The 24916-nt window shown below is 36.9% G+C and overlaps 1 long non-coding RNA gene across 1 annotated transcript in view; it reads left to right on the top strand.

The window, feature by feature from the left end:
- The window catches only part of LOC141575547 (uncharacterized), a 43048-nt gene extending 26100 nt beyond the window's left edge, over positions 1-16948 (top strand). The window contains exons 2-3 of the long non-coding RNA XR_012503189.1: positions 13974-14084; positions 16883-16948. This is a non-coding gene — a long non-coding RNA (uncharacterized LOC141575547). The remainder of the gene's footprint in view (positions 1-13973; positions 14085-16882) is intronic.
- Positions 16949-24916: the final 7968 nt, after the last annotated feature.

The following is a 24916-nucleotide window of genomic DNA, read 5'->3' as shown; positions in this document are numbered from 1 at the left end:
CTGAAGTCAGAGTGTGTTGGGAGTTCTCAAGTCCACCTCAGGTTTGGTACTTGGCTGAGAAGACTCACAGGACTTGGTGTGTGGTTGTACTTAGGCTGTGGTTTGTTACAACAAAAGAACACCAAGCATAATCAGTGAAAGGAAAAGATGTTTGGGGTGAAGTCTTGGGGAAACCAGGTGCAAGCTTCCAGAGTCTTCTCTCAGTAGTCACATAGGCACACTTAAGTCCTCTAGCAATGAATTGTGACAACATAGAAGAACTGTAGCCAACAGGAAAGCTCATTAGTGGTACAGCATCCAGGGCTTTTATAGGGGGGCCAGTCACAGAGAGACCCCATATCTGATGCACACCCCAGGTCCGAACTCTGAGAATGAAAGCTGGTGTTGAGCATAAGCTGTATCATATGTGCATACAGTGTAGGCACAGTGAGCCACTTTTATCTATTAATTGTGGAAACTCTCCTGAAATCCCCATAAATTCCCAGTTGTGATCCAAGGGCCAACCCTGCAAGCAGGCCAAAAACAGAAGTCAGGCCTGCTGCAGTAACTCTTTTCTGTAGAGAAGTTTTACCTTTTACTTTTCTTAGTTTTACTTTTTTCATTGATAGTTTAATCTCAATTTTTTATTTCTTTGCTATAATCTTCTTAAACCACTTTTCTGTATTATACTATTTTAAATGAGCCTGCTTTCATTGCCTTATTTCATTCTGTGTGTATATTAAATTTTTTTTCATTATCACCTTCCTGTCATCTCTCAGGTTGGTAAATGGTAGCCAAAATCCCCCAGATGGCTTTCACTTTTGCCATTCTTTCCATGGTACCTCATATTATATTGGTCTGGAAACCAAACAGTTGCTGAATTTATCTATTACAAGTTCCCAGTGAGGACCTAGAGAAATAACCTCTAGGGGACTGGTTTTCAAACTCTGGGGTGCATCAGAGCTCTCTGGAAGGCTTGCTAAAACACAGATTGCTGATTTCCTCCCCCAAGTTTCTGATACAGGATGCCTGGAGTAGGGCCTGAGAATTTGCATTTGTAACAAGTTCCCAGGTGATATTGGTACTATTGGTCCTCAGGACACATTTTAAAAACTTCTTTTTCTAGTTTACAGTATAATCCACAGTCTTACATATGCAAGAATGATGTGATCTGCAGAATTTACATAGAAGGGCATGCCTACCACAGGGCATTGAAAGTGAGCGAACAGTTGACCGCACCGTTGCCTACTCCAGTGTGTTGTGCACCTGCTACTTTTCTCTCAGAATGTTCATAGGACACATGGCTCATAAAGATGAACATAAGAAATATTTATTAGAAAAGCTTACTTATCTATTTTTAATATAAATGAAAGATTCTTTATTTTTGTGTGCTCAGTGAATCTTCCCCATATCACTTGGAATTTAATCATGTCTCTTAGGTAATCACAGACTGGTAGATTCTCTCTTCATTATTTTCTTGGGGAACATGGGTTAGCAAGGGAATGCTAGAATTTAAGGGGTTTATTGGCTTTTCTTCCCAACTGGGAATGCTTATGGAAGGGAGTGCCGCTGAAATATCTTTCATGACTTTAGTGGAGTCAGAGAATCCTAAGGTAGCAGAGTTTAGCTGGTGGCAAGGGGGCCATGGTCATCACAGTAGGCTGGAAGGCAGGTTTCATAATGAAATTCTGAGAGTGTTCTGATCCACCTGGGATCCCTACGTTGGTAAGCAACCTAGTAACTCATTTGGTATAATTTTTTAAAAGTCCATGTCTAATAATGAACAATCTAATGTAAGCTATTATATTAGAATGCCTTGAGATTGAGTCTGTTTAGTTGTCAGAACCCATTGAAAGAAGGCAAAAATTGAGTACCCTGGAGGGTCTGTCATATAACGCTGCATAGAATGTGACCCTCCTCCCTGGGTTCACTAACGATACCTTGTGTTCACTTACTTAACTGACTGTGCAGTGGGGAAAGGGGAAATACTCAGTTCTTAAAGTGCAGGAGGAACTGTTGTTTATCGGCTCTAGTGTAACAGTAGTTTCTGGTGACCCAGAAGACTACCAGTATGATCTAGCAGTAAGACTGGGTGCATGTGGAGAGTCAGGAGATAGAATTTTGACCTAAGTGTATTTCTGTATACCTGTCCTGAAATTATTTCTCTTGGTCCTAAGTGAATAAATATCTTCAGCAAAACAGAATCTCCATTTAGTGTGATGGTAGGAGTGGCCAACCAAGTAAAGCCATTTGGTGCCACCAATAAAAACTTGAAAATTGCTGGGATGATGATCAGGAGAAAAACAAATGAAAAAAAAACAAAATGAAACACACCCACTCACAAAATGCCCTCAAATGTGCACACTCAAAAATAAGGCTTTAAAAAAGCCTCACATATTACTGCATTTAATGTCACTGTTTATCTTGTGTTGTAGACTAATAACCTATAATATAAAAAGAGGATTCTTTTGATGAGATGTATCAGAAAGGTCTTTCCAGTTTTAGTGATAGTTTCAATACAAATTGAGACTCCATAGGAGGCGAGCACAATGTATTATTGTGATTCCATTCTTTGAAATGACTGTTTTCCTAGAGCAATTCCAAGTAGCTAACTTTGTATTATAATGAAATATATATACTCTGGTTAACCAGTATTTAGGTTAATTATTCATTAAGTATTCAGTTCAGTGAGAAAAGAGTAGCAGGTTAATAGACTAGTAGTTAATTTTTTTATATAAGATTAAAATCTTACTTTTAGTGCAATCTTTCAAAATTGTATATCAAATTACTTTTGAGGTTTCTGAGATTTTAATTTAAAGGCTTTGACAACTTCCCACCCACAATCCAAATTATAGCTGGAACATACGATGTTAAATGTGGCCAACTAGTCTTCACAGTGTCACAGACCTTGAAGACTTAGTTTTTAAAAAGTTCACTCTGACAACATGGCTGAACCCAGAGGGCATTACGCTAAGAGAAACAAATCAGACAGAAAAAGACAAATGCTGCATGCTGTCAGTAATATGTGAACTAAAAAAAAAATAAGTGCATGAATAAACAGATTAATTTGAACTCATAGAGGGAAAATTCTCTTATCTTTAAATATTTGATGTGTTCTTTTGCTTGTTTTCTCTGACTGAATCATGAATTTTGAAGACAGGAAAAATATTTTGTTTTTTGTATGTTCTGGGCACCTAGCCAGGACCTGCCTGCTGACAGTCCAGTTTTGACTTGGTTTGACTGATTGATTCGCTTGTTCCTTTTAGCATTTTACTGAACAGTTACTCTTCCTGCTTTATTCTTGGTTAGTGCTCTGTTTTTTCTTCTGATTTGGTAAGATATATCTAAGTTCTGAAAAATCTGAAGGGAAAAGTAGAAGAGCCTGTTGAAAATAGAGATTTTTTTCTTTCAGTATAAATATATTTTTAGTAATTTGATATTGTAGGGCCAGACCTATGTAGTAAAGGCTGATTTTTGAGAATTGGGAGCCAGAGGTGGTATTTTACTACTGTTTTCTAATGCTACTACTGCTATAGTGGTGACCTGATGACCTATTAAAAAACCTGTGGTTTTTGCTTTGTATGTCCATATTTCATTGTTCCTTACTGCTCTTCTAGGACTTTGTATATTGTGAAAATTTAGCTTAAAATTTTAACCTGGAATTGGCTTAATATTTGTATAGATAGGATCTAAGTCCTAAATAGCCCAGGGCATTATGCATGCTCAGTAAATAAATATTTATAAGATGGTGATTACATCTTGTCTCCTTTGATAAGTTTCTTGGTTTTTTTTTTTTTTTTTTGAGGGGAGTAACTAGGTTTATTTATGTATTATTTAATGGAGATAGTGAGGATTGAATCCATGACCTCGTGCATGGAAGCATGCACTCTACCACTGAGCTGTATCCTCCCCCACCTTCGATAAGTTTCTGATGGGTTTTAATCAAGACTATTTTGGTTATCGATAATAGAAACCATTTCAGATTATCAAAAGCAGAAAAGAGAATTTATATTATAGATACCAAGTACCCGAGGGCAGAAAGCCTGGTCAAATTTGAGGAGAGATTGAACTTCGGAGTTGGGCAGCTAGCAGAAACTGAGGCTGGCTGTTCTCTCAGTCATGCAGAGGACACACAGTCTCGTATGTGTTCCTTTTTTTCTCTGCATATCTGTTTATTCCTTTGTTTTTCTTTATTTCTCTTTCTTTTTGCAAACCAGTTTTCTCTGCTTCTCCCTACATGTGTCAGAAAATGGCTAGCACAGGCTGTATCACCTTGCTCTGCTGACAAATTGACAAGCATTTCAGCTTTAAATCCTGGGACAGGGAGCCTGTTTGGCACAGTTTGGATCAGGTGGATGGCTGTCAGTATAATCAGCTTCTTGTTGGGAAAGCATATTGCCAGAATGTATCTCTTTTGTTAAGAGAAAATATCTGGTAATTGATCCTTGTCACATTAGCAGCATATTCTTCATAAAACTATGTGGACTTTTTTAATTGTAAGAATTTGGTCATCTGATAAGTTATAAACAGTGTTTTAAATTTATTAGCATATGGCGTAATTTTGTATGTAACAGGTCATGACTTTATTATATATTTTATCTATATTACATAAGCGATATATAAATACATATTATACATTCACATTACTATTATAACCACACTTCACAGACATGAATTTAGGCTCAGAGGAATTAAGTAACATGTCCTAAAAGTCACGTAGCTAGTAAGCTACAGCCCTGGAGTTTGAACCCAGATACTTTTGATACCAGAGCTTATGCTTTTGATCTCTCAATATATAGAATGCCTCCCAGTATAAGATGTTTTTGAAATATACATAATTTTTACCTTAAGAGAAATCTCATTTAGCAGGGATTAACTAATGTGTATGTAACTTTGGTTCAATAAATGGTTTGTGGATTCCTCCTATATGTAAGTGTAACTTTAGGAACAGGACATCTAAAGATATATAAGATGCTTTTTCTGCCTTAAAGTTGCTTAGTCTACAAGAGAAGACAGATACAAATCATTAAAATATAGTGTAAAACATTCACCTTTACAGAGTGTTTATATCCATTTGGGACAAGCAAAGCCAGTCTATAGAATAGCAATGAGTATTGTAGCATTGGTTACAAAAGGGGTTAATATATTAGTCCTCTGAAATTAAAGTGAATTCTGTGACTTAAAGTATTTATTACATACCATGTGGGTCAATTTCTTTTGGCCACTAGATTTGGCCAAAGATTATTGTTTCCTTTCAAAGGCTTCTTTCAAGGTCATGTTCTTGAGAATATAAAACAGGATAAAAGGTTGGTTGGTGAGCAGACAGCCAGCAGGTAGGGAAAACTATCCATGGCTCCTCTAGTGGTACAATGGGGCCAGTGTTGTTGGCCAGGACCCAGAGCTCAGTTTGTGGCCCAGTCATCTGGCAACAGGGAGAAATACGGGTGGAGCTCCAGAGAGATCAGTAGTGCAAAGCTGGGTCTTGCTCACAGGCAGTAAAGCAGGAGCAGGGGCTGAGCAGATCATGGAACAGGACTGTTCTATGTCTTGGGTGTTGGTCTTTGGCTTCCCAGCTGCTTAAAAGAAATGGAGAAGATCAGAAGTCAGTATCAGGTTGAACCATATAAAATTGCCAATATTTGGCCTTTTTCTGATTTACTAAAAAATAGCGATTTCATATGATTTAATCTAATATTTGCTGAGTATTTACCCAGGACCTGTCAGTCTTCTAAAAAGACTACTTAATTTAATTGAAAACTTGCAGTCACCCTGCAAGATCCATCTACAGAAAGGAAACCAAAGATCAAAGTGGTGGGGTGACATACTTCAAGGCAGAAAGTTGCTAAGTAAATTAATAGCATTTTTTCTGGTTCCAAAGCCAGAGAATTTTCAAATTTGCCAGGGTCTTAAACTGTACATTGGGAAGTTCGTGTAGACAGCAGCCTCTCTGAAATTGTATGACAGATAGGAGGTGGCTTGCATCCAGAAAGCTGGTGACCAGGGCCCAAACCCAAGCCCGAGGGATTTGCTGCTTCATTGTTCTCTCTGCTTTTGCTCCCTACCACCCACCTGTCTTTACCCTCATCTCCTCATCATTCTCTGTCCCATCCACCCCTCTTCTCTCACTCCTTCCTGCCTGCATTGCTCTTTCTGCAGTCATGAAGGTATAGGTACGTAAAGGCTGGTGCAGCACAAGTCAGACTATATAGTAGTTAGTGACCACTGTATACAATAACATTTAAGATTTGGAGGAATACTCAGGCTTTATTAAGTGAAAAATAAAAATTTACAATGAAGTAAGAGTAGTTGATCAAACTATCTGCATCTATCTGGTAGTATTTTGCCAGGGGAAAATGTCTGGAATGGTATGCTAATAGTCATCTCTCAGAAGAATGATGCTTTTGCTAATCTGATTTTTTTCCTTTAGTCTTCTGCTATTATTTTTATTAGTTGTAGAACAAAAGTGTAATAGATTTTTAAAAAAATTTCTAAAAAACCTAGTTGATGGGGAGTTTTAAGGATTATTATTGATCTTGATAAGTAAGCAGACTCATAGAAAATGTTTTCTAGATGTATGCTAAGGACTCATCTTGTGACATTTCAAAATGTCCTGCTTATCACTGCTCCTGATTCATGCCAGTGGCTATCACTAACATGCCGAGATAGAGACAAACTGTAACAATGCCAGTTTATGGTTTTCCTTTGTAATTCTGATTTTTGAATTGGCTGTACACTAGGCTCCTCTAATTTCCAAATTATTAAAGTTTAAATACTATAAATGAGCTTAGTATGTTATGCCAGTGATGTTACATTAAAACAGATTCATTTGAATAAGGTTTGGACCTCACTAACAAGATAACAAATAAGATTAACCTCTTCTGAGGGCAGAATGAATTGGCTACCTTTGTGTTACATGAGGAAAATGCCTTTGCTGCTTTGGCGCATGGAATAATGTCTTAAATACAGTAGGCACTTAAATGTCCCTCCAAATATATTTCTCTTTTAACTTCTTTGCTGATGATGAACATTTTAGTTAGAATGTCTTTTCTCAGTTATTTAAATATCCAGGAATATGCAGACACCCCTCTGTTAATATCTGTCAATATGTAGGTATCTCTCTGGTTAATAGATGTGGGTCAAAAATTTACTTATGTATAATTTGTGATTCTATCCCTTAAAGTAATTTAAATTTTAGAAAGACTATTAGGAAATATTGGTAGCATCTAGAGAAGATTTTTATATTTGGAGGGGAGGGTTGATTTTTTTTTAATTTTTATTGAAGTATAGCTGATTTACAAAGTTGTGTTAGTTTCAGGTGTACAGCAAGTGATTCAGGTACAATATGCATATATATATGTTCTTTTTCAGATTCTTTCCCGTTATAGGCTATTAAAAGATATTAAATATAATTTTGTGTGCTGTACAATAGGACCTTGTGATTTTTTTAATATGCAAGAACTTTTACAATCTTGTTACAAAAAATGAGTAACTGAGAAAGACAGATAATGAACATACGTGAACAATTCATAGAAAAAGATATGCAAATGCCCAATAAGTATATACTACTTTAAAAAAGAATGTATTTTCATATAATTTCAAATTTACAGTATTTATTTTCATATAATTTCAAATTTACAGTACAAATAATTCATATAATATATATATGTGTGTACATGTAGATGGGCCTATTCTCATTATCTTCGCACTTTTTGAGAGCAAGCTGCAGACATGATGTCCTGTCACCCTAAATACTCCAGAGTGTAATTCCCAACAAAAAGGGCACACTTCTACCTGTCCTGCATTCAACCCTCTGAATCAGGAAGTCAGCATTTTTGTCAGACCCCTTTCAAATTTTACCAACTCTCCTAATAATGTGTCTCCTTTTCTTTTTTTTTCCTGGTCCATGTTTAATCTATGAATACAAATTGCATTTGATTATGACGTCTCCTCAGACTGCTTCAATCTGAAACTCTTTTTCAGGTTTCCATATTTTTCAAATCCTTTAAAGTCTTAAGGAATGCACATCTTACATTCTATAAATCTGTCTAATTTTTCTCATTGTCAGAGTCGCCATTGGCAGGTGTACTACAGAAAGGATGCTCTTTTGTTCTCAGTACATCACATCATTCCACCTCTGATAACTGAGTAGTGTTCCAGGAATATGCCAGTATCCTGTTCTTCAACCTTCAGTCATCCATTTAGCATCTATTGATAACTCTGTGAAATTGGTTGCCGAAAGATGACTGTTTCCATCACTCCTGCTGCATCTATTGACATTTTACTGTAAGGGAGAGCTTTCCTCTTTCCATATTTCCATTTTCTGCCTTTACTTTTTTATTCATCATTCTTTCATTCATTTGTCAATATGGACTCATGGATGCCAGTTTTATTGAATAGATTGTAATTTGTTATTATCATTAATTTTAGAGCTGAAGTATAATTTGCTTACCATGGAATGCACACATCTTAAGTCATTCAGTGTTGACATATACATACATGCCTAATGGGATAACAGGACAGCCAATACTGATTATGATACACAAACTTTCCCCTATTTGGCTGGTAGGAGCCCCTTCAGTGTGGCTCCTGTGTCCCTTTGAAATGTCCCCATCATTTACTGAGCATTTCCTTACTTTCTGGTACAAGATTTTTTTTAGATTCTTCTTGTACTTTCCCTGCTCAACTTTGAAATTAGTTATTTCTCTAAGGATCTCTGGTTCCTTTTAATATAATATGAGTTTTAGAAATAAAGATATAGGCCATTGGTGCACTTTTTGTCACTGGGCTGTCAGTTGTTCTTAGGCCTTCTTGGTGGACATAGTTAGGAAACTATATGATGTATATGTATACACATACAAATACATATGCATGTACATGTATGAACCTGTAACTGCTTGTTCATTTTGCTGTGTTTGTATGTGTGCGTGTAATACAACCACGAATTTATATTTCTAATTCCAGTCCAGTACCCTAAACTTCATTTTAACCTTTATCCTTCCTTCCTTTTAAGTTTCTCAGTGAGAAACACTGCCCCAGCTATCCTTAGGACATTGATTTATTTGATCATTCAGTTTACTTATTTAATCACTGTAATGTCTCTTCCAGCTGTGTACCTCATTTCCTCCACCCCTTCTTAGCTCCATCCCAGGCTCAGCCACAAGGCTCACTGTGCTTCCACCTGCCCCCCTCATAGCCTTGTATACCCAGCATGTGTCTCTTACCTCCTGCCCCCAGTTCTGACCCCTCACTACCCTGTGTCCTTAGAGCCACATGAAGAGGAGGAGAGGAAATGGCTCCAGAGAAGATTTTAAAGTTAGATTGCACAGTTTTATTTCCTCAGTCTACTCATTTTTTAGTATGTCTCAAGGACTCATGCATTTTAATTTTAAACTTCATTTTAAAATGATACATCCTTTTATATATGGGTGTGAGTGTTTTTCATTCATTCATTTGTTAGAATTATTTTCATTATTGTTTTAATGCCTCTTTGAGATTGTTATGTACAAAAAGGTTGTTTTCTTAGATTTATTGTCACACCGTGTGTTTAAATATATTTATTTATTGAGGATTTTAGTATCAAATTGATACTCTTGTTTTCTGGTTCTCCTGGCTGCATTGGCACTGCCTTAGTAACCAATTCGAATGCTTACTCTTTTTAAAAACCTACCTTGTAAAATGTCATCTAGCATGTTTTGCTTTTTTAAAAATAGATTTTGAATAACTGAATATTTCCTAGGCAGTGTCGACATTAGCCATTTGGAGAACTGATTCAACTACTGTCTTTCTAAAACTTATTTTACATACTTGGTGTAGCCCAAGTCACATTAGATATTACTGTTGATTCATTTGGGTGCTTATGCCACGTATTTCCATGCCATTTTGGCTTCTTGAAGGATTATTATCCACCAATAGCTAATTTAAAAATTGCTTATGCTTTTTAGTGTCCCCATGGAATTCAGTGGTTTTCAGGTGCCAGTTCAGGCATTTGGTAGGTTGACTAGAAAAATAATTGTTTAAGCAGTGCCAGGATAACTGTGAGGTGGCTGTTGCCTTGACAACTGGAATACTGTTCTGTTTGCTAAACAAAGGAAGATAATTTAGTAGTTTAATTCCCCTTTTGGCCTGGAGGTGCTATTTAAAAGCATTTTGTTTTAGCCTCTGAAATGGTCTATATTTTTGACCACAATCAGAGAAGCAGAACAAAAAGAGAAAGTAGGAGTTTTTTTTCTGGTGATATACAACTAACAGGGCTGGTGTTGACCGGGATGGAATCTTGGTTAACCTGCTAACACGGTTCTTTGGGTGAACCTCTGTGTTGGGTCAGAGCACAGTAGCCTCAGAATAGGTGTGTTGTCTGGTTGTCTTTATGTGACACGAAAGGGCTGTGGTGGACTTGATGGAGAGCCCCCACGGACGGTTAACCTTTCTCACTGCTAGAATTCAACACGATTACTTTTTTTCTGATAAGGGGGATATTTTAAACACTACCCCTTATACATATAATTATACTTTCAACTGTTCTAGTTATATGGAGTCTCTCTTGTGTAGGATTACAAATGTTTTAAACTCACAACCGTACCCCAGATAATTAAGTAATAATAATAGCCTTTATTTGGTATTGTATGCTGGGTCCTGTTCTAAACATTTTTCACATAGCATTTCATTCTTCATCGCTGTGATATAGTCACTATTTGTTACATCCAGAGGTAAGGTCTTTTGGCTACTGAGTGGTAGATTTGAACCTAAGCATCTAATTCAAGAGCCTGTGTTCTTAATTACTGTGTTACACTGACCCTTATTAATAAAATCATTCCATACGCATGGAAGAATGTAGAAAAGTGTTAATAAGAAAATTCAGGATAGCCCATAATCCCAGTCACAATAGATTGTAGTACTTTTTGTTGTTCTGGTGAAGTAATACAATATCTAGGGTTTCCTTGAAAATAATCCGAGTTTGGGAGGAATGGGTAGGTGTATAGATGAGGCAAAATTGTCTGAGGTGGTAATTGTGGGAGCCAGGTTATGAGTCTGTGAGGCATTTATTATACATTCTATCATTTTTGTATGTTTGAAACGTTCCTTAGTATACGTTTTAAAAAGCAAAGAATACATGCCAATTGTAAAACAAACAAACAAGCAAAAAACAAACAAACAAAAGGAACCTTTTAAAGAGAATCAGGAAGATTTACTTTGAATAAAATATTTTCATGTACGTACTCTATTCCAGTGCCTTTCTCATCAGTTAATCCCTCTTTAACAGCTGTTCTTATTTTTAATATGTGTGTATGTATAACATAATATAGATATCTTTGATAAAAGTGAGAAAAATGGTTTATTTTCACCTTGTATGTACTTATGATGAGCAGTCATTTAAAATGAGTTTTTTGGGGGAGGGTATAGCTCAAGTGATGCTTAGTATGCACAAGGTCCTGGGTTCAATCCCTAGTACCTCCTCTAAAAAAAAAAACAAAACCCTAATCCCCCCCACCAAAAATACAATGAGATTTTGCCTCTCCCATTTTAAGAAGAAAAAAAGGAAGTGTGTGAAATCTGAATTTGCATTGGCTTAATCTCTTGTTTGCCCACACTGAGTGTTTCATCATATTAATAGTAACTGTGAATGGCTGCACACTCTGGGCTTCATGACGGAGTACTTTCTAAGGTGACAATATTTTCCTGATGTGGAAACTGAAGGTTCAGCAGCTTCCGATGGCTCACTGGTTAGCACATGGAGGAGGGCTGGGATGAGGACCCTGTCATTCTGCTCTGAAAGCCTGTGCTTTTGGTCCCACGTTGTGCTAGTGACAGAGTGATTGTCGTGGTCTGCCAGAAATTACATGCAAGTCTGACTGTGTAGGTTGTGAGTTTCATTTGTTTCTCTCTAGAAATTCGCATACTTTGGGGTATAGTTTCAGTTCCAGATGATTGTGTCTCATTCTGACCAGCTTTGTAACACCAATCCTTTGACATAGGCTTGTTAAACAGATGTATACAGAATTCATTATTATATTCTTCTAGTGATGAGACTTTAGGAACACAAAAGTAACTATTCTTTGTTCAAAATTCTCTGTAATAAAAATAAAGAGCTTATCGCTTCTGAAATATTTGTTTGTTACATGCAACTTTTAAATGATCTCTTATTCTCTTCTACATTTCACAATTTTGGGTTCCTCATTAGTTTTATTTAACTGTACTATTTGTCTATGAAAATAAATTTTTAGTGGCTAATAAAGCAGGAAGTGTTCATGGGAGAGCTTGCAAGTTGTGGAGAGTAATGAGCCTTGCGGCCATGAAGGGTGCCACACCCTTTGGGCTTTTCTAGCAATAACATACAATATCAATTGAACCACAAAGTGAATTGATGTTTTATTGAAAATTTCCTAAACTTTCTGAGTGAAGTATTGTGAATCCCTTTCATATTCTTGCTAAAATAAAGCTACTAGCTTGTCTGAAATTTAATCAAAATTTTGACCAAGGGAAAATGGTACTTTAAGAAGGCTAGGCATGACGTTGAAATGCATTTATGAACTTAAAGTGCGTGCAGGAACAGTACAGAGCTATCAAATTGTAGTTAGTGATACCAACAAATTTGAAAGGTAGCATTGCAGAAATGATTATCATTCTATGAGAATACACCTCTATTATGGCATAAATAAATTGAAATACAGGCACTTTCCTAAGTAGATTTTAAAAAGTATATACTTGATGCATTTTGAGTTCTTTTTTTTAAATACTTTTCATGAAGTGCATAGAACAAGAAGCCAGGGGCCACTAAGAGGCTGGCCTGATGCTGGTGGCTGCAGCGCCCCTGTGGTTTGTGGTGCCTCCCCACCTTTAAAAGGGTTATTAAAGTTATTTGATAGACATATGGTTGCTTTTGTTAGAGCATTAGAGTATCTTTTTTTGAGGGAGGGTCTTTCTCTTCTGTCTGTATTAGCCGGAACTATTAAGGGTGAATTTATTTTCAGATCGAAATGAAATGAATGTTTTCATTATTTATTGCTGAATAGCAGCATTTTTCAGCCTATGCTGTACAGAATTTCTGCAGGATGTTGATAGAAAAAAAAAAAAGGGTTCTTTGGACAAACAGATTGGGAAATGATGAGGCAGAGTGGGAATTCATTCAATAAACTGATTTTCCCAAACTTCCAACTCCTTTTCTTTCTGATGGAACATCTTGGGATGTTAGTATTTCTTGTAAAACACTTTGGGAAAAGTTACTTACATAATCTTTCTTTGACTATGAAATTGTTTAATATACATAGACCTCCATAGAAATACAGATCCTGTGCAGAAAATCACCTGATTATAAAAAGAGCAACTAGACTAGGACTGTTAAGAATTAAATCACAAGTGAGGAAACAATATTTATTATAGATAGGAAATACACAGTGAACCCATGCCAAAGCATTGGAGACATTGTGGCTCATTTTTACTTGAGACTTTTTAGATTGAATTTCTTCATCTAGTTTTCCCAGTAGTTTGAGTACACAGAGTCCCCTCTCAGCCCCTTGCATGCTCGTCTGCCATAGAATTGCCTAGATAGGGATATAACAGAGCCATTCTGAATTTGGGTGGCTGGCAAGAGACAGCCTGAATATTGGAGCTTTCTCAGACTGAGCTTTAAGGATCTGCCTTCTCTTTCAGTGGTCGTTTAGGACAAAAATATTTGAATGAATGGGTAGATGGAGGGGTGGATGGAATGATATACTTGTGTTTGAGCTAATTCTCATCATGGACCATATGTATTTTAAGAGAGAAAAAGGATGCCTTTATGTTTTATGTGATGTACATTTTAGTACACTTACACAGGCTTTAGGATACATACTTACTTATTTTTAAGTTAAAGTATTTGATAGATTGTTCCTGTTAACAAATACATCCATCTATTACAACTTTTATAACTACAGTAGGATTGGGTTCTCCATTCTAAGGTCTGATTGTGGGGAAGAATTGGAGAGTTAAAATCTAATTATATTTGTTTGCATTTTTAGGCCTTTGATGAGCCTCCCTATTTGACAATGGGCACTGATGTGAGTGTGAAATACAGAGGAGCCTTTTGTGAAGCCAAGATCAAGACAGCAAAAAGACTTGTCAAAGTCACGGTACAGTATATGTAGATTTTATAAATTATATGTTTAGTATTTGATAATTAAACTTTTATTTGGTGAGTGTATTTAAGAATTTTTTTCCTGCAAGATGAATTTAGTTTCTAGGAGTGATGATTGTAAAAATACCCAAAAACAAAGCATTCTTTGTGATTTTAAAGTATTGCAGTTAGAATGAAATTAGATGATCCCAGCTGTTATTTTCAATGCTGTTTCACCACAGACTTGTTATTGTTTGTATCGTTAGCCTTTTAGAGATGGAAAGGAACTTAGAAGTCATATGGTTTAATTTCTTAATTTTATTGTAAGAAAAATGAGGTTCATAAAGGGTTAGTGATTTCTCCAGGGCCATTATTAGAATTTAGTGGCAGAATGGGAATGACCATAGCACTTCAGTTCTAAGACACCCCCGCCCCCACAGGTTTAACCATGAGATTGGGATGTGATTTATAACTGATGATCATGGATCTAGTTGTGGATTCCTTACCCTTTACTTTTCTTGAAAAATCTTTCTAAAAATCTGTGCTTTGTCTCAGATAATGCACAAAAAGAAATGTAGTTGTTTACATTTTAGTGAACTTTTCAGTGTTGAAAAATATGAGATAAGAGAAAGATTTCAAGGTAGATCTTTATTCTTTTGTTAATCATTTATTGACTGGCAAACTGTGCAGGTTACTCTCTTAGATGGGAAGGAGGATGGGGATATGAGAATAACCCGGTCTCTGTTTCCAAGGGATTTATATTCCAGATTAGCAGATACCCTTTAAAACATTGGTTTGAACACCAGGAGTTAAACAGGCCTTGGAGGTGATGTACTTCCAGGGGAGAGTATCAGAGCCTCCTCGGAGCCTTTTCCATGTGTTGTACACCTAGGTTCCTTCCTTACACATGGATATGTTGAAGAAAACTGCCTGGGTGATTCTCCCTTACACAGAGCCATTGTGATCAGGCTTTTAAATTAACTGTAAGCCTGTGGGATGCCTGTCCCGGTGCCCCACCCTGCCGTCAGTTTGCACGTGCTTGGTGCTTGTGAGCGTGTTTGTGGTTTGACCATCTTCCAGTGCTCTTGTAGTGGCCTTTCCTGTTCTGACTTCACACACTGCTGTTCTCTGAGCACTTGTTTTTTGCCATTACTATCTTAGAGATGAAGAGAAAGCTTTTTTTTCATCAGTTTTCTCACTCTTTTAGACAGAGCTACTGCTCACACATGTAACATCTTCATGTGAATTAGACAAAACCCCTCCCTTCCGGTAGAGACCTTCCTCAGCAGAGCTCGGCCTGTAGGTGAGCACTTCCGTGCGGGTGAGGAAAGGTGCTCTACGTGGGCTGGAGCTGCGCTGCGCCAGGCCTCATGCTGCGTTAGATCTGGGCCCTGACTGGTAATCGCAGCTCGAGGGCTCTGGGTAAGAGTGAACCAGCTAAATGGCAGGTAGCAACTCTGCTGTTTCTTGGTGTCAGTAAAAGGACAAGAACTGTTAGTTTCTACTGCTTCTGCTGATAGTGCCAACCAGGACCTTGTGCCTTATAAATATTGACTGTCTGAAATTTGTTGTTAGTATTTGTTGCTGCCCTGAAAATCTGCTTGTAATTCAAAGCTAATGATTTTCTCAACAAGTATCATAATATATTTCTGTGCCAGTTTAATTTATTTATGATTCAAAGGTAGTAAATTTTTCAGCAATGTGTTGATACACTTCTTCCCCATCAGTTTTCCCTTATTGAGCATTTACTGCATGCTAAGCACTATGTCAGGTGTTGAAACTCTAGGATTTACATCTTGTCTTCATCCTTAAGTGGCTTAAGTCTAAGTGAAAGATGCAGACATCTAAATGCATAATTTAAATAAAGTGTTACAGTGCCGTTGTATGAAACAGAAATGCCCCTGATGCTGTGAGTATAGGATCTGTCCTTTCTTCCGTGGTTTGTGAGTCTGTTACCTAAATTAACGACCACGCACATCAAATAAGACCATGTTAATGGTTCAGTCCCTGTAAGAACTCCTGCTTTGTATAGAGAAAACAACCTTTTCTGTACTGAACACAGGAAGCTGTTTTGTTTTTTAACCAACTAATTAAATATTTAAACTTATCCCTTTATTTTTACTTCATGTCTGGTATTCCGTTCTCTGAGTTCTGTAGTAACACAGAGTTCTGGATCTAGATGGCCTGAGTTTCAGTCTCAGCTCCACCATGTCCTAGTTCTGTGATCTTGGGCCAGTCACTTAACCTTTCCATCCCTCAGTTTTCTTATCAACATTATGGGAATAATTACACCTACCTAATAAGGGTGTTGTGAAGATTATATACTTATGCCTGAGCCTGATGCTAGGCTCTCTGAGTGAGGGTTACTGTTGCTTGTTGTTGAGCTGGGCCTTCACAAAATGGTGGAGTACCTCATATAACAGCCTAAGATTGCCACCTCTTTTTCCCTCATTTTTTTAGGAAAAGAAATTATACAGTTAAACTAATAACTAATAGTATTGCATAAAATATGATATGTGAAACATCAAGTAAGTTAGTCTGGGAATTTTTCTGTTTAAATAATAAAATTTTCAGTTAATCTACTTAGGGATTGAGATTTTGTATAAACTAGGCAGCTGTTTGTTTAGATTACTTGTAATAAAAATGGATTCATGCATTGATGAGCTTGTGTTGCTTGATATTTTTTTTCTTTTTTGTTGGCTAATAAGCTTTATAATCTCTAGGTTACATTTAGGCATGATTCTTCAACAGTGGCTTGATTTTTTTTTTTTTTTTTTTGCTTTTTTGTTGGCTAATAAACTTTATAATCTCTAGGTAACATTTAGGCATGATTCTTCAACAGTGGAAGTTCAGGATGACCACATAAATGGCCCACTAAAGGTAATTCATTTATTTATTCACTGTTAATTCTAATGCTTCAATGGGAAACAATAATTGTACATGGTCTTTTAAAAATTAATTGATTACTTTGTTACTGAGTTGATAAATACACAATTCTCTCTAAATAGACTAATAGAAAAAAGTAGACATGGTGTTCAGTAAAACCTGATATCCTAACTGTGCTCAGAAATGAAATGAACATCAAGGAAGCATTGATTGCTGTCTATTTACTCACCTGTCTTGGTCTCAACATGTTTCACACACTAAAATGATGGAATTTCCAGAATTATAGGTGATGAATTGGAGATCAAGTGACGTAAGTTCCATGATAATATGAAAAGTGAGAAAACAAAAAAATATAAAAAATCTCAGACCTTTTAGTTCTTTAAAGCAGCTACTGGCATATGAAATTGTTTCAGGGTTGTCAGCAAGTTGTACATGATGAACAAGGTCATACATACAGAGTTTTATTTCTTTGCATCCGTTTCTCTTCATTGGCCAGTGAAGTTCACGCTGCTTTACTTCCCACTAGGGAGCAGGCTAAAGGGAATGTGTGGGAAGCTGCTGTGTGCTCTTTGGCCATTTTTTTGTTTTAATTTTTAAAATTTATTTTTTTAAATTGAAGTACAGTCAGTTTCTGGTGTACAGCATGGTGTCTCTGTCATGCATATACATACATGTATTTGTTTTCATATTCCCTTTGGCCTTTTTGAGTGTCTGAAATGGATGTTGACCTAGCTGAGTGAATTTTAAGAAATGCTAACAAAACTGAAGAAGCATTTGCAGATGCACGAAATATCTTGTCCTAATGAAGCTGTACTTTGTAAAGAATAGATAGATGTGTGTATCTGCTGGTTTGTGGTCGACTTAAAAACTTAATTGGATCCCCAGGGCATTAGTACCTTGCATATGTAGTAGGTACTGTGGGGGCCTAAAATTTGTAAGTTTTTGAAATTACTCCATGTAAAAATATTTTCTGCCCTTCTGTTTTGTAGGTGCCATCTTACACGCACATGTACGTCACTTGTGGGGACAAAAAGACAAAAACACGCATGTGTATGATTGGACATTAGCCGCCATTCATTTTGCACTTAGTATGTGCTAGGACTGTACTGAGTCCTCTGCACATACTGTCATGTGTAATCTTCATAACATCTCCTTATGGAAGAGGAAACTGAAGGGAGGTGGGAGATAAAGTTATCTGGCCAAGGTTTTAGAGCCAGTAATGACAACCAAAATTCTGGTAGATTCACAGCCTGTAATTGAACATAGTGCCCTCTGGATGATCAGAACACATACCTCTTCATGCCTTTTTTGTGTGTTTGCCTGATAATAACACCATCACAGCTTTTCAGTGCCTGACTACCCTGTTCACCTGGCACAGGCCAGCTGGTACCAACTACAAAAAATGTTCAGTGTTGCAAGCGACAGGAAAGACAGTTACTTTGTATCATCAAGCCATCTTCCTCTCCTGTTGCTCCAGCCTCTTTGTGGCATAGTTGATTTATTTTGCTTGTTTGGTTTTTCTTATTTTATTAAAATTTTTTTGTGATTAAGGCTTAAGACCATTTGGATTTTGACATAGGCAAGTATATTAAATTTTGGTCTCAACATTGTTAACATATTTCTCTTGTCTGTAGATTTTTTTGGTATGTAGATTTTTCAATTAACTTTTTTTTATTGACTGTATGTAGATTTTTGATTGTTCCCTAGTACATTCTGTAGCCTTCTGTCAACTGATAGAAAGTATCAGCATTTGGATAAAATATTTCTGTTAGAGGAAATAAGCCTCCAAGAGTGATCTAATCTCAATATGTTTTCAGTGAGGTCACAGAAAAATACTACTAGACCACATGAGTATTAAATAAAAAAATTAAACCATGTATTTATTGACTGTAGTCATTTAGTGAAAGTTCTAGAATTTCATATCCTCTTGTGGGCATTGTGCTGACAGTCTCTTTGAACAATTTTGTTTTTGTTATCATTATAAAGACCATATACATTTTCTTTTATTTTTATTGATGTATAATTGGCATATAGCATTATTATTAGTTTCAGGTGCACAACATGATTCAGTATTTGTGTACATTGCAGAAGGCTCACCCCATTAAGTCTAGTTAACATCCATCACCGTGCATGGTTGCAAAATTTTTTTTTCTAATGATAAGGACTTTTTAAGATTTACCGTCTTAGCAACTCTTTAAATATGCAATATAATATTACTGACTGTAGTCACCATGCTGTACATTATATCCCCGTGACTTTTAATTTTATAACTGGAAGTTTGTACCTTTTGACCCCCTTCATCCATTTTGTCCACCTCCACTTTCTTTCCCCTCTGGCAACCACCAGTCTGTTCTCTGTATCTGTAACCTTGATATTTTTTGTTTTGTTTTGTTTTTTCCTCATTTTTCAGACTCCACATGTAAGTGATATCATATAGTACTTGTCTTTCTCTGTCTGACTTATTTCACTCAGCACAATGCACTCAGGGTCTATGTTGTTGCAAATGGCAAGGTTTCATTCTTTTCTGTGGCTGAATTATACACACACAGGCGTCTTTGTCTGTTCATCTGTCATTAGATGCTTAGATTGTTTTCATATCTTGGCTATTGTACCTAACGCTGCAGCAAACACGGGGGTGCACAGATCTTTACAAATTAGTGTTTACAGTTCCTTTGCATAACTACCCAGCAGTGGAAATGCTGGATCATATACTAGTTCTATTTTTAATTTTTCAGGGCCCTCCATTCTGTTTTCCATAGTGGCTACACCAATTTAAACTTACACCAGCAGTGCATAAGGTTTTCCTTTTTTCCACATTCCAGCCAACACTTTCTTGTCTTTTTGATAGACCATTTTAATACGTGTTAGGAGATATCTCATTGTGGGTTTGATGTACATTTCCCTGATGATTAGTGATGTTGAGCATCCTTTCAGGTACCAGTCTGCCATCTATATGTCTTTTCTTCTTTGGAAAAATGTCTATTCAGGTCTTCTGCCCATTTTTTAATCAGGTTGTTTATTTTATTCATATTGAGTTGAGTGAGCTGTTTATATATTCTGGATAGTAGCTCCCATCAGTTATATCATTTGCAAATATTTTCTTATTCGGTAAGTTGTCTTTTCATTTTATTGATACTTTTCTTTGTTGTGCAAAAGCTTTTAAGTTTAATTAGGTCCCATTTGTTTATTTTTGCTTTGTTTCCTTTGCCTTAGGAGACAGAGCCAAAGAATATTGCTAAGAGTGATGTCAAAGAGTGTACATTTTCTTCTAGGAGCTTTATGGTTTCCAGTCTTATATTTAGTCCATTTGGAGGTTATTTTTGTAAATAATGTGAGAACATCTGTCCATTTTTCACTTGGACTTTTTTTTTTTTTAACACTGTTGCATTGCATGAGTTCTTTTTATATTTTGGTTTTTGACCCCTTGTCAGATACATGGTTTGCTGATAAATTTTCTCCCATTTAGTAGGTGCCTTTTCAAATTGTTGATGATTTTCTTTGCCGTGCAGGAGTGTTAAGAGTTTGATGTAGTTATAAAGACCATATGAATTTAATCACCAGCATTTTCTTGATCAGATGAAATTATTTTAAATGATTGTCATTAATGGTACAGTTTAACTCTTTTTTTAACATTTTTTTTATTGAGTTATAGTCATTTTACAACGTTGTGTCAAATTCCAGAGCAGAGCACAATTTTTCAGTTATACATGAACATAGATATATTCATTGTCACATTCTTTTTCACTGTGAGCTATCACAAGATCTTGTATATATTTCCCTGTGCTATACAGTATAATCTTGTTTATCTATTCTGCATATGCCTGACAGTATCTACAAATTTCAAACTCCCAATCTGTCCCTTCCCACCCTCCTCCCCTTTGGCAACCACAAGTTTGTATTCTATGTCTGAGTCTGTTTCTGTTTTGTATGTATGTTCTTTTTTTTTTTTTTTTCCGGATTCCACATATGAGTGATCTCATATAGTATTTTTCTTTCTATTTCTGGCTCAGTTCATTTAGGATGATGTTCTCGAGGAGCATCCACATTGCTGCAAATGGTGTTATGTTGTTGTGTTTTATGGCTGAATAGTATTCCATTGTAGAAATACACCGTATCTTCTTTATCCAGTTATCTGTTGATGGACATTTAGGCTGTTTCCATGTCTTGTCTGTTGTAAATAGTGCTGCTATGAACACTGGGGTGCAGGTGTCTTTTTGAAGTAGGGTTCCTTCTGGATATATGCCCAGGAGTGGGATTATTAGGTCATATGGTAAGTCTATTCCTAGTCTTTTGAGGAATCTCCAAACTGTTTTGCACAGTGGCTGCACCAAAGTGCATTCCCACCAGCAGTTTAGGAGGGTTCCCCTTTCTCCACAGCCTCTCCAGCATTTGTCATTTGTGGATTTTTGAATGATGGCCATTCTGACTGGTGTGAAGTGATACCTCATTGTAGTTTTGATTTGCACTTCTCTGATAATTAGTGATATTGAGCATTTTTTCATACTTTCACCATATTCTGTTCATTAGGAGCAAGTCACTTAAGATTGGCCCATATTCTAGCTTTCTATGGAATTAGTTTTAACTTATGGATACATCAAAAAACTAGCATAATCTGCTTACTAGCCACACTTTTTTATATTGCTTCCACATGAAAAATACACTTCTCCCTAGCCAATTCCTCCACAAGTCTCCATTGCTGTCATGTTAGGTTCAGGCTTGAGTCCAAGATCTTACCATCTTTATCAGATAAAGATGAGGATGAGGGTCCTGTGTGTGATTTCTAGAGTACAGCCCCTTGAGGACACTCCTCTCAGTACTGAGACTTAAGGACTAAGGAGACAGGTTATTTACCACCACACACCCAACATTCTGCTAAACTGCCAAAGACTTTCCCATTCACAGATGGAATATGGGAGGCACACTGATCCATAGCATTTCTGAAATACAGCCTGATGCTGGTTGCCAGCTGTTTGATTAAGACTTCGTCCTAACCATGGGTGGGAGTCTCTTTCGCTGTCCTCTCTGAGCTCTTTGTTCTGTCCTTTTCATAAGAAATGATACTGTATTTACAGCTGACTAAAATTTTTCTCAAGCCAGCTTCCTCCTTATATAACTTCTAAGAAAAACCCAAAGGCCCCTTCGCATTTTGTACTGTCTTGGTCTCTTTCAGTCCAAGCTAGCAAGAAGTGTTTCTGCTACTACAGCTCTCTTTAAAACTTTGAGTTTCCTGTGAATTTTATTGGAGTTTTTGCTATTGGAAAAGCTATGCTCACAAGCCTTTTTGAGATAAGCTCTTCACCTTGGGCTTGCTGTGAAGCTGTGGTGGGATGATGTCTTTAAAATTCTTATGCTTTTAAGATCCTTAAAGGAATTTGAGGCAGCACCTTAAATCTTTTCAAGGTCTTAACAAAACCTTGGCTTCATCTTTAGACCATGTTTTCCTGGCAGTACCCTAAGTTTGGTCTTAGCCCAGAAGCCATTTCTCTATTTTACCATTATTTGACAGTTGGACATGTGGAGATGCTGTACATGTAATACAGATGTTTGAACCCAGTGAGTCCTGGTTCCTTTATATTTAATAATCTTTCTATTTTTTTGCTTATCTCATTAATTTTATTTTCAACTGTTTGGTAGAAAGAGTCCCATTTCCTCTGCTTTCAGTGTCATTTTCTTCCCTGGCCTGGAGGCCTTCACTCTCAGCCCCTTCAAGGACTCTCAGGCTTCCACTAACAGTCTCATAGAGCCCTTTGAGTTTTCATTCTTACTCTTCTCTATATCTGTTCAGGTTCCACATACCTCTGGGTTCAAAGGCATCCCCACATGTTTGAGCTCTTTTTTAATGGCTGCACCACATTTTTAATATCAATATCTGTGCCAGTTATTTATTGCTAATAAATTATATAATAAACCTCCTCAAAATCTGGTGGCTCAAAACAGCATTTGCTTGGTTCACAAATCTGCATCTAATAAGCAAGGCTCAGTGGAGCCAGCTCATTTCTTCTCCATTTGGCATCAGCCAGGATGACTTGAAGGTGGACACTAGAATCATCTAAAGGCTAGTTTGTGCACATGTCTGACAGTTGGAGCTGGCTTTGGTTGGGATGCTAGCTGTAGCAGTCACCTGGGACACCTCCATGTACGAAGACTCACTATGTGGCCTGGACTTCTTCACAACATGGCAACCAGGTTCTAAGGGTGAGTGTCCCTACAGAGTGAAAGTCAGAAGCTATTTAGAAACCACACAACAGTTTCCCTATATTCTGTCCCCAAAGAACCAGTTACTGAGGTTAGCATATATTTAAGGGGAGGAAATTTCATGGGAGAAATGTCAAAGACTCTGTAGATATGTTTTAAAACCACCACATCCACTAACGTTGTCTTACCAAATAATCCTTGTATCTGAAGAAGAGTAGTTCTTCCCAAGCCACCGTCACTGAAATTCCAGAAGGTCTGTTGGTTTGTTTTTGTTGAGTATATATTCTCTTATTTTATCGAGAGTCGTAATACCTCTTTGGTCAGGTTTATTCCTAAATATTTTATTTTTTGGATGCAATTTTTAAAATGATTGTTTTTTAACTTTCTTTTTCTGATATTTTAGTATTAGTGTAAAGAAATGTAACTGATTTCTTTATGTTAATCTTGTATCCTGCTACATTGTTGAATTCTTTTATCAGTTCTAGTAGTTTTTGTGTGAAGCCTTTAGGGTTTTCTGTACATAGTATCATGTCATTCACATATAGTGACAATTTTATCTTTTCACTTCCAATTTGGAAACTTTTTATTCATTTTTCTTCTCTGATTGCTATGGCTAGGGCTGAAAATACTATGTTGAATAGAAGTGGTGAGAGTGGGAGTCCTTTTTCCAGATTCTAGCAGGAAGGCTTTCAACTCATCATCATTGGGTATTATTTTGGCTGTGGGTTTGTCATAAATTTGTGTTCTTCTATATCACTTTGTTGTTCATTCCTTCTAGTGTTTTTTTTTTAATTTCATTTATTGAATTCTTCATTTCTGATTGGGTATTTTTTATATTGTTAAAATTTTACTGTATTCATTTATTCTTTCACTTAATTCAGTTAACTTTCCTATTACCAATGCTTTGAATTCTTTATCTGGTAAATTGTTTATTTCTGTTTTATTATTTACTTTTTAAAGAATTTTCTTTTGCTTTTTCAATTCAGAACAGTTTTCCTGCTTTTTCAGTTGGCTTAATTTTCTCTGTTTCTATGAATTTAGGTGAAACAGTTGCTTTTTTTAGTCTTGAAGTCATGCTGTTATGTAGGGGCATTCCTATACAGACTGAATGTACCCAATGACTTCGGTGAAGAGCTTGTTTGACATGAACATAAGTCACATCTTTCCTCAGGATGTACTGTCAGTTTTCACCCTGGTTGGTGGAGTGGGGCTTGAGATGGGGTAGCTTGAACTGGAGCTGAGTGTGAGGTGGGACTTCTCTGCTCAGGGGCTGTCACCACCCTATTTGGGTGAGCTCTGATCCCAAGTTGTTGGAGCACAAGCCCTGAAGTTTGGGCTCAGGATGGTTCTGTTTCCTTTAACTGTGCATTTTCCCTACTCCCAGCACCTGAACCCTTGCCCCATAGCAGGGTAGTGTTTAAGCAAGGGTGGCCCATGCAGGCTCTTGGCTCATGTTGGCTACAGATAGAGGTCCCAGCTGTCTCCATTGCATTCCCTGTACAGTCACCCACAGTGGTTTCCCCTGCTCTGCTCAGATGCAGCTTCAGCTGAAGGTTTCCTTTGTCTCTCACAGCTGACCAGTGTCCCTAATTTCCACCACCCCAACTGTTATGGAGCCACATTGCAGAGCAGATGGATCCTGCATAGATTCTTGGCATATATCAGTGTATGAGCTGTGATGGAGCAGTTGCTGGCAGAGTTCTGTGCTGCTTCTGAGGTGCTTACTGATTAAGTGCCAACAACCATCACCATTGCTTTATCTAGGCT

Source organism: Camelus bactrianus, chromosome 29, assembly GCF_048773025.1.
Source record: "Camelus bactrianus isolate YW-2024 breed Bactrian camel chromosome 29, ASM4877302v1, whole genome shotgun sequence".
NCBI lineage: Eukaryota > Metazoa > Chordata > Mammalia > Artiodactyla > Camelidae > Camelus > Camelus bactrianus.
This window is presented reverse-complemented; position numbering and strand designations above follow the sequence as displayed.